This window comes from Grus americana, chromosome Z (genome assembly GCF_028858705.1).
Source record: "Grus americana isolate bGruAme1 chromosome Z, bGruAme1.mat, whole genome shotgun sequence".
Taxonomy (NCBI): domain Eukaryota; kingdom Metazoa; phylum Chordata; class Aves; order Gruiformes; family Gruidae; genus Grus; species Grus americana.
This window is the reverse complement of record NC_072891.1, coordinates 35,907,133-35,922,054: the sequence shown is the minus strand read 5'-3', so window position 1 is coordinate 35,922,054 and position 14,922 is coordinate 35,907,133. Positions and strand designations below refer to the sequence as shown.

General features: G+C 39.4%; 1 protein-coding gene across 1 annotated transcript in view; it reads left to right on the top strand.

Moving 5' to 3' along the window:
* Positions 1-11,344: 11,344 nt before the first annotated feature.
* NFIB (nuclear factor I B) overlaps positions 11,345-14,922 on the top strand; it is a 236,343-nt gene continuing 232,765 nt past the window's right edge. Inside the window, exon 1 of the mRNA XM_054809201.1 lies at positions 11,345-11,443. The gene's annotated coding sequence lies outside the window, so the exon portion shown is untranslated. The remainder of the gene's footprint in view (positions 11,444-14,922) is intronic.

Genomic DNA, 14,922 nt, shown 5'->3' with positions numbered 1-14,922 from the left:
GTACTTCTCATGTCTAGCAGTTCAGCAAATGGGAACTGTCAGGATGCTTCTCTAGTCATCTGTGTGGGAGCTGAGAAGGGTGGAGGGAAAACAAACCAGCGCTCTCTGCGAAGGGGCCTTAAAGCCGCATGCTTTCACGGTCTGCACTTTTAGAGTGCTGGGCAACTGTAGCATCAGCTTTAATGGGAACAATGACAGGTAAACTAGTGGAGGTAAACTGGAGGAAAGGTAAGGAGGTGTCATCTAGCAGTAATGTTCTTCAGAACTTTCCAATAGGTAAAATGGAATATTTAAAAGAGGCGCTGCCAAGATTTGGTAAATGTCAAAGATTTGCAAGAACAAACAAAGCCAGCATTTTGCAGTTGCTCAGCATGAAGTTTGGCAGAAGAAAATTAGATTTGAAATGAAACTGTATGTGAAGATTAATAGAATTCTCTGGATCAGATAATTTTCAAGCAAGGAGGAGATAATATTTGGTCCTGTGGATGTTAATGTTATCTTCCTAAATGCTGGTCATTGCTGGAGAGGCTATAAAGATAATATCTATTCATGAGGCAGGCTACGAAGAGCATTTCATAAGATGAAAGACTTTGTAAAAAAACATTGAGAATAGAAGGATACTTCTGTTTTCTATAAAATATTGAAAGACTAGGAGGACTCTCAACTTTTCCAGCAAAACGTCAACATAAATGAAACTGCTTTAATTTATTTGAGAGCACAATATTACTCTGTGGACACAATCCACAGGCTTCTCAGAGAAATACTTGACCTAACATGAAGGGAGTTGTCTATCCTGGAAAGAATATGAAAACGGAAAATGTGATGTTTCCTGTCCAGCAGATGAGATGGTGAAGTGAAATGAGATTCCTCATAGAGTGCATGTGGCACTGCAGATTTTTTTTTACCACAGAACAAAGGAATGGCCTAATCCTGTGAAAGATTGACTGTGAGGTATTCAGCATTCCTCATCAAGCCACAAAATAATCAGCAAAAAAATAATCGTAGTGAGGTTAAACGGCTAAATGGTCAAATGACAAGGTTAAAATAGTGCTCATGAGAACTATGGGCTGAGCAGATCACATGGATGGTGCAGACTTGTTGCCAAATCTTTACTGGCTGAACAAGAAAAGGCAGATGGAACAAAACAACTAAATAATTAAAAACTAATGTCACAAACACATCTGATTTTGCTTGTCCTGTACTTTAGCATTCTGTTGTAACTATAGGCCTGCCAGCACTGGAAGGAGTGCATGTCTGCACAGCATCTGTAGTGCTTTATTTATAACGTTCATTAGATATTTACCCCAGGTAGACACCCCAAGAGAATGTACAACAAATATTTCTCTGTGTGTCATTTTTTAGCAGTTTTTCATGGCCTCTGCTCATTAAAATACACACACACACGTGCATGCATGTGTATGCAAGATGGCACTTCCCTTTCCCAGTGGATGAATACCAGCTTTGTTGAAAAAAATCTGGGCTGACAGATCATTTTCAGCAATTGCAGAATCCTTCTGGTCTAAGTGGCACAATATCCTCCATTTTAGTACCTGACAATATAAAAGAACACTGACCCCAGCATGACATGCTAACCTGTTTGCAAGTGCTATCTACACTTCAATGGATTTCCAAATACCTCTCTGTGTTTGAGGTTACAGACAACAGATATGACATATCTCTCCTAAAAATGTTTTTTCCTTATGACTAGGAAGTTTATATTTCTTGGGATTAGGAAACAAGGCAACCATTCTGTCTTTTTGGTACTTGTTTTCTACAGATAATGTTAATTGTTAACTAATACAAAAATGTTTATCCTACATAGCATACACGCACCAGCTGAGCGTAGTCTCCTGGTGCGTGGTGCTGTATTTGAGTAACAGTTTCTGCATTGCAAACACTGTACATAGACAGTGTAGGCAAAGAGTTGCGGACCACAGAAACTCAACAGAAACAGCATGCTGTACGTTTATCTATTTTTTGTCACTTAACTATGAGAAAGCAGAAAGTTCAGGTCTCTGTGCCTCCACTAGCTCTCTGCTACCACACCTATGCAATGAGGGAACAGCTTAGTAGTAGAAACAATTAAAAAAAAATAAATAAAAAAAAAAATCAGTTTTTATGAGGTGTCATGAAGGCCTTTGCTTTGGAGTAGTCATGCTTGTGCAAAAGGACTGTGAGACTTACAAGTCCTTCTGTTTGTTTACGTGATAACTGACATGCATATTTATATATAAGCATATTTCAGCAAGATAATTATGTAGGTTTGTGCTAGTGATTATTCTTTTCATTTTCCAGTTGGTTTGGCTTATCATTCAATTTGACTCCACTTTCAAGTCCTTTGGCTGTATCTTACTCTTCAGCTAAACAATTTTAACTTAAAAGACTTTTTACTTCAGTCGGTATTTGGAAGAAAAATTTTGCATTTGTCTTCATGGGAAAAACAGTATGTTCTTTTCCTGAAGTCAGCTAATCTACTTTAAATCCTAGAAAAACTAAGAAACCTTTTTTGTTTTCAATCCAAGCTAGCAGGTCAGATGATTAAAAGTTATGGAGATCTGTCAGCCAGCTGATTAAGCGTGCCTTTTCCTGCTAGCATCTGACTTCCAGTCAGAAAACTCAAATCAAGAACATACCTTTTTAAAGACAAAATCAGTTGTCGGAACACAGGCTTGGAAGCAAAGAGCATTTCCTTGCCATATAATGTAATGCAGCGTGGTAATTCCTCGGCTTTCACTGAACCGGGAAGCAGAGTTACTTCGTCAGTGCAGCACTATGCCTGGCTAACATGGCTATTCTGCTTCTGACACCAAAGGTAGTATTCCCACATGATTTTGGAGTTGTTCTTACACATCTATTGACTATAACGGTACTCTGAAAAAAGGGTTCATCTGCTTACAGATTGCCTGTGTCGAAATTCCTCAAACTGATTTACAGGGATAACAAGTAGGAAAATCTTAACTTTTCCAAAGCTCTGCCTGAAGCTCCAGCTGGGAGCAGGGTTTATACCTCCAAGTATAATCATGTTTGATCCTAAATCAACAAAAACTCTGGGTAAAATTGTTCCCCCTCATTGGTGATAAAGATATTTCCTCTTATTTCTCTTGTTTTCCATGACACTTCTGTGCTCAGAACAAATGAAATGTGTGCTTTAGAGGCATATCGTGCAGATAATAAATCAGCAGAATTAAAGTTTCCTCTGCCTAAACATGGCAGAAAAATTGTGGGGTTTATCACTGTGAATATTTTTATTAAAAAAATTAATTTCCATTTTGTGAATTTTTTGCTCTGCAAGTTACCACCTTCTAGTTACACCTTCTCACAATTTAAACAGATGGTTTTAATTTGTTGCAGTAAGTTCTTCCATAGATGTTATCAGAATTTCTTACTGATTCCAAGTACACAGACATTTTCCTAAAAGTTTTCTTTTTAACATAAGCAATAGGTCTAATGTGAGTATAAATCTGATTTGCAATTAGAAGACAAAAGAGTCTTAGAGTCCCTCAAGTGGTGTCTCATCAGAATTGCAGCAAAATATGAAACGTTGCTTGCAACTCGTAAAGGAGTACAAGCCTTTGCAAGGAACAAAATATTTTTGAATGTAAGGGCTGATCAGAAAACCAGATGGTCTAAAATCATGGCTGTTGGCTATGGAATATATTTTCTATTTCTTTTAAATACTTTCATAGTTGGACTTTTCCTGTGCGAAGTTATTCATTCCTCCTTTGGAGGCTGTATTCTGATCTCAGAAGTAATGGTCCGGTTTTACTTATTAGTGGTAGCATATTGTGCTCCAAAACCTTAAATGGAAGTACCTAGGTTTATCCTTACAATTAAGCTGTGTTTCAGAATAAAATGAAAAAGGGGTGCATGCTCCTCTTCCTTTAAAAGCAACAACTAACTTGTGTGCATTTTCACACAAGGTTCATGCTAACGACACGTTAATTTTATAAGACTCTGTGGCATTTCTCTCAGTGAATCATCTGCTAACAAGAGAGGTTTTAAAAATTGAATTGTGCCCAGAAGTTGTCCTTTTCTAGTTTTACTGTTGCCTTTTATCTCTTAATAGTAACTACACTGTATTACTTTCCTACATAAAAGCTAGCAGGTGGGTCTTGGGAAACTGGTCCAAGGGGTGGTGTATTTTTGTTTGGCTGTGCTTTCAGTTTGTCGGTGTTGGCTTAGTACCACCATTTGCCGTTACCTTCTTTATAGCTGAAAGCTGATGCCCTGCGTGTGTGCTCACGGCTATGTGCAAGTGAACAAAAGACTGCCTGATGATGCTGAAACCATGCCTCTCTGTCACATGCCTTTCTACACCAGAGAGGGTTTCAGATCAAGTTCTGGATATTAAAGGACTTGTGCAATTACCGTCTGGTAGATTTCTTCACCACAGCTGCTATTCTTCCCCTCAAGTCTGTTCTTTCCCTCCTCCTCATTTTAGCATTAATCTCTCTGATAACCCCTCAAATAATTAGTACACAAAAATTAGACTGTGAAGAAATCCAAGTTGCTCTTCAAAGAGAGAATCAGAAACACAGATTTCTCCTGTATCCTTACAAATGCCTTTCCTTCATTTGTACGTCTCATGTTATGAAGCCTCCATGCATAAATTCAGTAACAGAATACAGTTGGATCAGAATTGATACAGTCATGTTGTTCATGTTGCTTTCATTCACTAAAAATTTTGTCTCTGGTCCTCAGAAGAAAAACTTCCAGAAGTGACTGATATAGTTTGTCACCTGGGAAGAAATCACTCACAATGTCAGCTGTCTCCATGGTTCATTTTAAAATTTCAGGCATGCTAAGCACAGTCCACCTCAGTGCTGTAGTCTACCTATACAAGACAGAGATCAAAACAAAAAATGAGCTCTTCTGGCTGAAGCTGCTGAAAATTCCCCAAATTCTTTGTGGAGGAGAGATTCAGGAAAACAAGCTCCCCCTCCTCTCGCTGCATGCTGCATCCCTTGCCCCTCTCCTGGCTAAAGAATCAGCTTTGCCGAATTGGTACACGCCAAAGGCCACATTTCTCTCTGGGATGCGTGTCTGTGTGCAGCTTGCACTGACACAAACTGAGAACAGGATCTGGCTTTGTGGTCTGGCTTGCACAGCGTCTAATTGCAGCCAGGCCCCCGCTGTGACCTCAGTGAGACTTAGCTAACAGCTCATGATCCATCTTAAATATGTGCTTTGGAAATGATAAAAAGTAAGCCAAACCAAACCAAAACAATTAAGCCAAAAGTGTGCATGGGGAGAAATGCAAAGGGAGTTTTCCAGGTGGGCTTTACTAATCTGTGCTGTACTACAGCGCAGACTATTCTTAAAGTCACTTTCATGATGGCTGCATTTACACAATGACATGAACCTTTCTGCTTTGCAATGCTTTTTAATAAGAAAGTTCTGCTTTGCAGAGCATTTGGTAGTTAATGTGATTCTTAAACTGTTTTTTCTGCTTCCTAGGTAGTTAACAACGTGGGTTCCAAGACCAAAAATGGGGCTCTATAGCCCCATTAGCAAAACTGTACACTTTTACGTAATAGTTAGTAAAAATAAAGTGGATTTTAAGCAATTCTATCTATGTCAAGAATTTATAGGAAGTTCTCTATAATCAGAAAGACAGGAGGTCTCTTAAACTTGAAAAGTTGAAAAGTCTTCTAAAAAAAAAAATAATCTAATGCATGATTGGGGTGTTCAATTCACACGGTTCTTCTGTACAGTCTGCTGGGGAGGAAGGAAAATCATGTCCAGCCCTTCACAGGATCAGAGTGGCTGATGTTCCTGCTGGAACTGCACTGCTTCTTTTTATCTCTGTAATCGTATTTGCCAGGTGTTTATTGTGGTGGTTCCGTGGAGGCAGTTCTGCCTTTTGGACCATATGTGCCTTTGAAGTGGGAAAGCACTTGGACTGTAATGACAGCCCATGTTACAGTTTTACTGAGCCAAGAGTAGGAATGCATTTATGTGATAGATAGCAATTACTTCAGAGAGACAATCACTGTCTACTGAAGCCCTTAGTAATGCATGGCTTAAGAAGATAATGCAACCTTATTGTCTAACCACATCTTCCTTACAACTGTAAGCAGAAGCCATTGACAGTATTATAACAAAACTTTGTGTTTTATCTCAGCCACACAATGAAAATTTAAAAACAAATTCTTTGCAACAATAACATTACACGGTCATAAAGATTTAAAAACTAATGGGTTGAATTTACTGTCTTCACAACCATCTACCTAAAATGACTGTCTCAGAAAATGTACTTTCAGGTTCACTTTGTATTGCCTTATTTTTTTTTGTTTGTTTGTTTATTCGTTTGTTTGTTTCTGCTCTTCTTGTTCCAGAAACAAAAAAATGTGCAAGCGTGTCTACTTCGGTTTTTCCTACTGATACTGCAGGAATTTTGATGATATGATACAGCATATTTTCTTAGCAGCATGTTCAGACTAGGGAGAGTGGAACAGCTTCAGACAAAAGCAAACCTCTGCTCTTAACTTTATATTTGATGGACAATGTTATTTATTGCCATAAATTTTGTCATAAACACCTTCAGAAAATAAATATTTTGTCAGAGAATGACTTGAATAATGCAGGGCAAGAAAATCCTAAAGTCCTTAATAAATTTTAGAGGACTTGACATTACTGCTGATAACTTAGAATTTTAATCACGGTGTTAGAGTTGTTGCACTGCATATTTTGTTTGTTTCTTTCAGTTTCAAAAGGAGATTTTTACAGATGAGCATAGAACCATAAAGTATGGATGGGAGAGATTTAATCAGTGCACACGGGAATGTACTATACCACCAGATTGCAATTATTAGACCATTTCCACTTTCTTAAGAAGATCTTACTCTCAATTATTTGCTAGCAAATAAATGAGTAAACTAATAATAATGCTGGGGTCTTAGTCTTGCTTCCGTAATAGATGGCTCAGAAGAGATCCTTTGTAATTCAGTCTCAATACCATATGTCTCTGTTGACATTAAAGTGCTTAGTTCCAAATGAGTTGGCTTCATTCAAGCATCTTAATTCAAGAGTGGATGATTAGATCTTAAGCTAAAAACCTATTAGGATGTAAGCACTTATGTTGCTGAAAGGTATTAAAGGAACAGCATAGTGTGGTTGCAGATAAATCCTCTATATCTAGTACTGATTGGTTAAACCTTGTTTGATCTTCAAACAGCATTAAAAACTAGTTGAAATGTTCAAAGTTGAATGTCCCATAAGTAAACCTCTGGGATATGTTGTGTGAAAATAAATTTCGATGGCTTTTTGAGAGATGGGGAAGATCAGATATGAGAACTTGACACTGTGAACAGAAATAACATAAGATGCTTTAAAGAGCGCACAGACACTTTATCTTTTAGAACTGAAACGTGTGGGGTTTTCACTTTAGTCAGTAAAGCATGGCAAGAATAATAAGCAACTCCAAAGAACTTTATTCGGTCACCCCTTGGCATGGTAACTAGTACTTTTTATAACCCTGCAAGCTGTGTATTTTATTTTGTTTTTCATCTGCAGAGCAGTGCAAATTATGTAGTCAACAAAAAAAACCCAATCCTTGTGTTAAGTGAAAAGAATTATTGTCTGATTCCTTACTGAATAAAACTCAAATACTGAAAGGAAAAATTGCTATTTTGGGGGACTGATTTATAGCACAATTTGATTCTGTATGTGACCCAGGCCACTGTAAATTTATTTCCCAAATTATGTCTTTTGCCTCCAGCCCTATAACAGAAATAGGAGAAGAAAATTAATATATGAGTAACCTTGAAATCTTACTTAAATACTATTTTATAAAATATTTATAACAAATAACAAAAATAATAACTGAATTTCAGAACCAGTCCTGTGATTTGTGGGATATAATTTAGTGACTTGTTTGAATGCCTGGCTTTGGCCATGTTTCCAAAAGGGGTTGCAGGGTAAGATTTTCAAGAAGTAATTCCTCTGTAATTGTCTGAATAACTATGCGAGTACTCACACTTTGCTAGTGGTCACGTTCCCTGCAGTAATGCAGTATATGTTTAAAAAACTGATGAGTGTGTGTTACTGCCATCTAAAATTAAATTAAACTGCTTCGTGATGGATTACCTCTGCATACATATAGGAATCTTTTAAGGACTATAATAGAGGGTGAAATATTTAAAAAAAAAAAAAAAAGGTATGAAAAAATCTGATTAAAAGTGCAGTGACTTGCTTTGGGTTTATCTTGATGGTGCTCACTTACTGATGGTTCTTTGGCAGTTTCTGTGATGCTGATTTGTCCTCATTCCTTTTTACAAAAATGGCATCCAGGACCCTGGAGAAAATGGTGAACTCACCACTATTATACACACTGCTGTAATGGAGAAGGGGAAATAGGAGATATCTCTGCAGACTATAGTAAAACAAAAGGAATTAAGGACATACCTACATGTGAAAAATGCATCAACTTAAAAAACACTTTTAGAATTGAAACCTGTTGGAGACACACAGTCTTCCTGGCGGATGAACAGTGTCCTTTCCTCTTCCCTTCTCTGAAGTTCTCATTTATAAAGCAGAAGCCAGTAAGGGACCTCTGCTGTAGCTGAAAACAACATAACTTTTATGTTTAAGTATGGCAAAAAAAGTCAGAGGTCTGTGCTGCTACAGGACATGAAAACCTGTCCTCCAGTCTTTTAACTCCATTTCTGTCAGGATGCTGAGTTGCTGCAGGTGAGGGTAACCAAAACCAGCTGTCTCTGTCCCTGTCTCCCTGTCCTTGGCAATGCCATGGTACACAGACCACTGCACCACTGTCGACCTGTGTTTCTGGAGATACAGTCCTGGAGCCGTGTGCTGCTGCATCACCCAGTGATGAAATCCTGCTTAGGATCCAGCCTGGAAGCCAAACACAGTTTTCTCAAGTTAGCCACTGCATGCAATGCAGAGCTGAGGCCTCAGCTTGTTTGCGTTGGCTGTGAGGAGGAGACAAATACCTGATCCACCATACCAAAGTCAGGCATCTATGTTTTGGGGCTAATTTGAACAGTTTGAGTGCATTCACAGTGCACTAACGCGTCACAGCCTATGGCCATTGTCTTCATCCAGCCATAAGGATTACGCAGCTGCATAGCATGGACATATGACCTGAGATTCAGACAAGTTGATCACAGTCAGACCAAGAAAGATTTCACCCATCTACCCTAGCAATTCTCATCATTATTGATCACGGTTTCAACAAAAAAAGAAGCTCTTTTTGTCCCATTTTCAGCACCCTTTTGTTCATGTATTTGCTAGGGTCTGGTACAGGACGTAGCCTAACATTGTGCTCCTCAGCTGTGCCACAACAAACCCCTGCATAAATCCTACATCCATCTGTCCCCTTTGGATACATATGCATGAGTAAATGAACTCTATCAAAATCTGCTGCAATGATGAAGAGAGGTAAATTGATACAATAATGTGAACATGCTTCCTTACTGACCTCCTCGTTTTGAGTAATGCTCTGAATATGAAAGAAGTACATGAAATAGGCTAATGGGGAAAGAGAGAGTAATGAGGAGAGAGAAGACTAGGGAGTGAGTAGTAATGCATGAATTCACATTCCCTGAGACCTGGAAAAGGCAGAGGAATCAAGGCAACTATTCCGTACTCCTTGACAGCAACAGGAGCTGATTGTCATCAACAAAATTAAACCTTAGGAATTAGCTTGTTTCATAACTTCAGAAAATGCATATTTTCTGTAGGTTTAAGAAGAATGCCCCTATGGCAATGTGCAGGAATGATAAAGAATTTGCAATCTAAAGGATAGATACTACCTAACCAAAGGGGAAGATCTGAAAAGTGGGGACATCCTCTCCCGGTTCTCACTGAAAAAACATCCCACTACATTCCAGTTTCTTGAGTGGCAATTCTGCTTGACTAAAGCTTTCATTTCTAACAACTTATTTACTTATGTGAATTTGCCCTTGACAACTCTTTGGTCCTCCCCTCTTAGCTGCCTTGGTGCTGCTCTCAGCTCTGCCTCCCCTTGCAGGCACACAGTCAGTGCTACTTTCAGTCCAGGTAGCTGGATTGTGTGGCACTGCAAGCTAAAATCCAACTGAGCATGTAAATTTAGGCTGGAAATCCCCCCATACAGACTGCAGGATAATTTAGTTCCTGTACTGTCCTATATCCTACCCCCTTCACGGAAGCTGCAAACAGATTTCCTCATGGTGAAAGAAATATAAAGCAGTTCTGCTTATAACGACAAAAGAATTTATGAGATGGGTATACCGCCAAGTCTTGGGGTGCCACGTGCTGATCCTCAGCACTGATGATGCCCTGAAAGTCTGGCAAGCTAAGATTTACGACTGCTTACAGCTGAAGCTGCATAACCCTGTGGCTCTGTCCCTTCCACTTGTGGAAACACGAGCAAATTGCTCCACCAGAAAGGTGTGCAGAGGACAATGCTCACCCTCCTTTGACAGGAGATAAGAGTTATAATGATCAGCGCACCTCAAAGCTCGTGAAGCTTGCCCCTGGAATAGCTCCTGGGATTTAAGAGCCGAAGGCACGACCTTCCAGACTGACAGGAGGGTATGAGCTGTGTCAGTTCTGCCCTCACCGGAGTACATCAAGGCTAGAGTTTTATCTCCTTAACGCGTTTTCCAGTGCTTCTAGAAAGCCCTCACAATAAACATAGACTGATCGAATACCTGCTTTGTTAATGAATGCGTAGCTGAAAACTGCTGTCAAGACATGTTTGGTCTCACAATAGTTAACACGTTAAAAAGGTATCATACCCTAGCTCAGTTTTGTTAGTTTGACTGACTTGTAAGGAGTTTCAGTTATCCTTCGATGTTTACAAGTCACTGAGCTGAGTGTGAGATGTGGTTTATCTCTTTGCGAAAGTGTGCTTTCTGCACTACCATGCAACAGTAAGTGCACGGAAAATGCTGCCATACAGAAAGCTGAAAAGAGCACCAAGAAGAAGTTAAAATGCAGCATAGTGGCAAGGACTGGCAAATCCTGCTTTTAAAAAGGTATTTCTTCTTTTTTTCTTCATCAGAAGAGAGAGCATGGTGCTGAACAAACTACGAAATTGCTTAACAGCCATCCTCCCAGTCATGTGGTTTGCAACCGTTTGGATGCATACGTTAGTCTCCTAGCTTTAGGTGAAACTGTATTGTTGTGTTACAGTAAAAAAAAATAAAAATATGAGGAACATTATGTATACAAAATCCTTCCCTTGGATACACCTCAACTAATTCACTAACAGCAGAACGTCAAATGGGAAGTCGTGCTTACGTGCTGTTTATAGTTAAGAGGAACATGTGTTTGACAGTAACAGAACATCCTGAGACCTTTCCTATTTTCAGTCTATTTTTGGAGGCACGGGGAACTTTTTCTCCCCTCCCGGGACTTTAGCTGTGCACCCTTGAGGAAAGCTAACAGATTCAGGAACTAAATTAGGGAGAGATGAGTTCATGCTCCACTTCAGGTAAGCCACAATGCTCATTTTGATGATCCAATTTGATTTCCATGTTTTACTTGAATAGTATGCAAAAATTTTAAAGAGCAAGAAAAATTTCAGAAAAAAAAATCCCACCCATAAGCATCTTCAGCTGTAGGAATATAATCTGCATGAATACTCAGTGAGATGGAGAATTTTGCAAGAGGATCTAAATCACAAAATAAAGGAACAACAGATGACACGTTCACTTGTACCACAAGCTGGCAGAATGAGATGCCAATGTGGGTTTGGGCTGCACACCAGAAACATCGGATAACAGGGTAGGAAATTACATTTACTATATAGACTTTGGAGGTTTGCTGTTTGGAACTAGAAATGCATCTAATTTGTTTGAATGCTGACCTGAGTGCTCTGCTGGCTGAAACTTGTGCGAAGTGGGGGGAATGCCAGCTGACTATGTTTTTTTCTTCATTGACACAGGAGTTGTAACACAACTGTGATTTGATATAAGTAATGCTGATGGTAAGGGAATTTGTAACTTTGAGAATTTTAGCTGTGTCATTTGCTCCCTTCATGCTATAAAAGTCTATATTTAAATAAACATGGTTGCAGATGTGGCCATGCTGCTGTTCCTGTAAGTAGACGGAGAGTTCTGGCAGAAGAACACCCAGAGTGTTTCATTAACTCTAGGCCTCTGGCTACCAGAAAGAAACTTGAAAGCTGCAAGAAAACCAAAATCCTTAGGACAGGGAGCAATTTGTTCATGAAGAAAAGTTAAGTGATGTTGGCTAAGGGATAATACTAGTCATTTGTATAGTCATTCGTGACTGATTATGTGGGTGCACAGAGCAAAAGCAAAGCATCATAGCATGGATGCATTTGAATTCAAAGAAAAATAGGAATCCCAATGATACTTTTCTGGTCTAGGAATCTTTGTGTACGAGATCACACAGAAAATAAGAGTGGTTGCAATACTAATAGAAATAATATTAACAGAAGAAGAGAAAAAACTTGCTGCTGGCAGAGCTGTCTAATGAATTGCTAAAGAGCATTTCCAGCCCAGGCATTACTTCTAATGAGCATTAATTGTATTTTGCATCTATACACAGATTAAAATGAAGTTCAGTGCAGAATCTGCCTGAGAAAGGTACCGTAGCCAAATGGCAAACACATACCCAGCAGAGAAAACCTTGATTTCTCTATAATCCTGTTATAGTGAAAGTCTAAGCTGCCTCAGAGTACTCTGTGCCAAAGGCTCAGTAAAATGACAGCCCTGTAAGCAGAAAGAGAACTAGGTTCACCCTTTCCTGGAGCTATGCATGACATTCCCTCACCCTCCTTGTACACCCTTTGATGACTTTAATGTTCACTCTTTATTGGGAGGTGAAAGGTGGACTCTGGTAAAAGCTGCCCCTGCAAGGCAGGAGGTGGGAGATTTGCTGAGGGGCTCACTCATGCAGTACAAAGGGCTCTGCAAGGCTCACACAGACGAGCAGGTGGGGTGTTCCTTGCAGGTCAGAGAAGGGGAGCACACCCTGCCTTTGGGAGGTCAGGTGGCTCTCAGTCTGTACCGCTGCACGTCCACATGGAGTGGTAACAACACTGAGCCAAAGGCAGTCAGTAATCATTTCAGCAGAGACTGTTTGAATGCCCTGCATGTACATAGCAATAAAGAAATCCTATGCTTTGCAATTGTAAAATGCTGCCTAATCAGGATTGCCTATATGCATCACACCAGAACTTTAGACTGTGCAAATGATGGCACCAGTCCAAAGGAGCAGAGAAGGCCTCCAGATGCTGGCCTGAATGGTTTGCAATACTTAACTGTAACTTCATCTCTCCCCTTCTTTCCTGTTCATTTAAAACACAATCAGAGAGGATGGGAACTGTAAATATTGGGTAAGTTAACTCTGCAATGCAAACTAACAAGCGGGTATACGATGGCATTCACCTTCTCCTACAAGGGTGTTGGGTGCTGCTGTCTACACAATGTCAGAGCTCCAGTTGTGCACTATTTCTTCAAAGCAGCTTCTCTGATCTGGGTGGTGATTGTGCCTCCTATGAATGGTAACTTTCATTGAATGTCCTTATTATTGCTACACTAAAAACTCTTTAGTCCTTTATATTTTTAATAGCAAACAGCCTGAAGCCAAGTTTTGTCAGCCTGTAATAAATTCTGTTTTATTTTTTCTGAGAAAAATCATCTATGTGCATGTGTGTGGGGATGGGCTTTCTTGCCTGAAGGCATCCATGAGCAAAACACCAAACACAGAAAATGCTGGTAGAATTCTGTTTCTAATAGTAAAAAACAGTACTAAAAGAGCCTTTTCCACTTGTACGTCCCCAAACGTTTTGCTATGACAAGTGCCTGCTGTACAAATGGCAACTACCATTTAAAAGTGCTTATTCAAGATCGTCCTGCAAACTGGTAACAATTTAAACTAAGTAGTTTAAAGAGAGTATTAAGCCAATTTTGGGTTTTGACCTAGCACCCAAGTCTTCTCTATCATGTAGACATTTGAACTATGTGAAGTTATTCTGACAGTCATGGAGATTAAGATTGTCGCTCAAAATTAGGTAGAGGTATTGTGTCTCTGATCTTTAAGATTAGAAGAAACACATCCTTTCTGGTGAGGAACACACTGAGAAACCCAGATATGTAATAGAAGTAGGTAGAGTAGAGACTTGATCAGGGTTTTCTGTTTCCTATGTGGATGTCTCGGGCTACTTGTCTATGGGTGCGGAGAGGGCATGCCTGTCTCAGGCTTCTCTACCAAGTGTTACCCTTGCACAGCTAATTCACTGCAGAGGCAAAAAGCATAAACTCCGTGGCCTGATGGTGCGGGCGCTCTGCTAAAACACAGGTGAGTAGCCTGGAGGCTAGTCACACTAAATGCTTCCTTATGCTAACAGCGAATGGAAGAGTTCAGACTAGAGACAACCGAAGAGATTCATCTTACAGTAATTAATAATCTGATAAGTAAAGAATCCCATTGGGAAATGAGAGAGAGAGAGAGATTCATAGTTTGATTCTGTTTATGTCTGCTTTAAGTCCTCCTTCTTCCCGATCTGGCCATGAACCTGTTGGCTATTTGGAGGAGTGTCTTCTGATTGCTTTTTTTCTTTTGACCAGAGATTGAATCCTGAGGAAGAGAAATGTTCTGTCCAAAACTGACGTCTTAACAGAAAAAGTCATTGTTTTGAAAGATTATTACTATTAGACAAAAAAATCCCCAAGCAACAAACAATTTAATTTAAAAAAAAAAAGGAGACTGCAAATATTTAGAATGCCTTCTCAGTTATGCAGGTGGAAATTTCATAACTGTTTTCTGAGCCCAAGTAAAGGTAGCAAGGCTGGGCTCAGGGGCAGAGAACCACATGACTGTGCAAATACTGCACAAAGCATGCTCATGTGCACTAACCTTCTTCTGGGGGAAAAAAAAAAAAGAAACAGTAATAACATTTTCTTTTTAAAAATTACAAAATAAATAAGTAAATGCAAACAA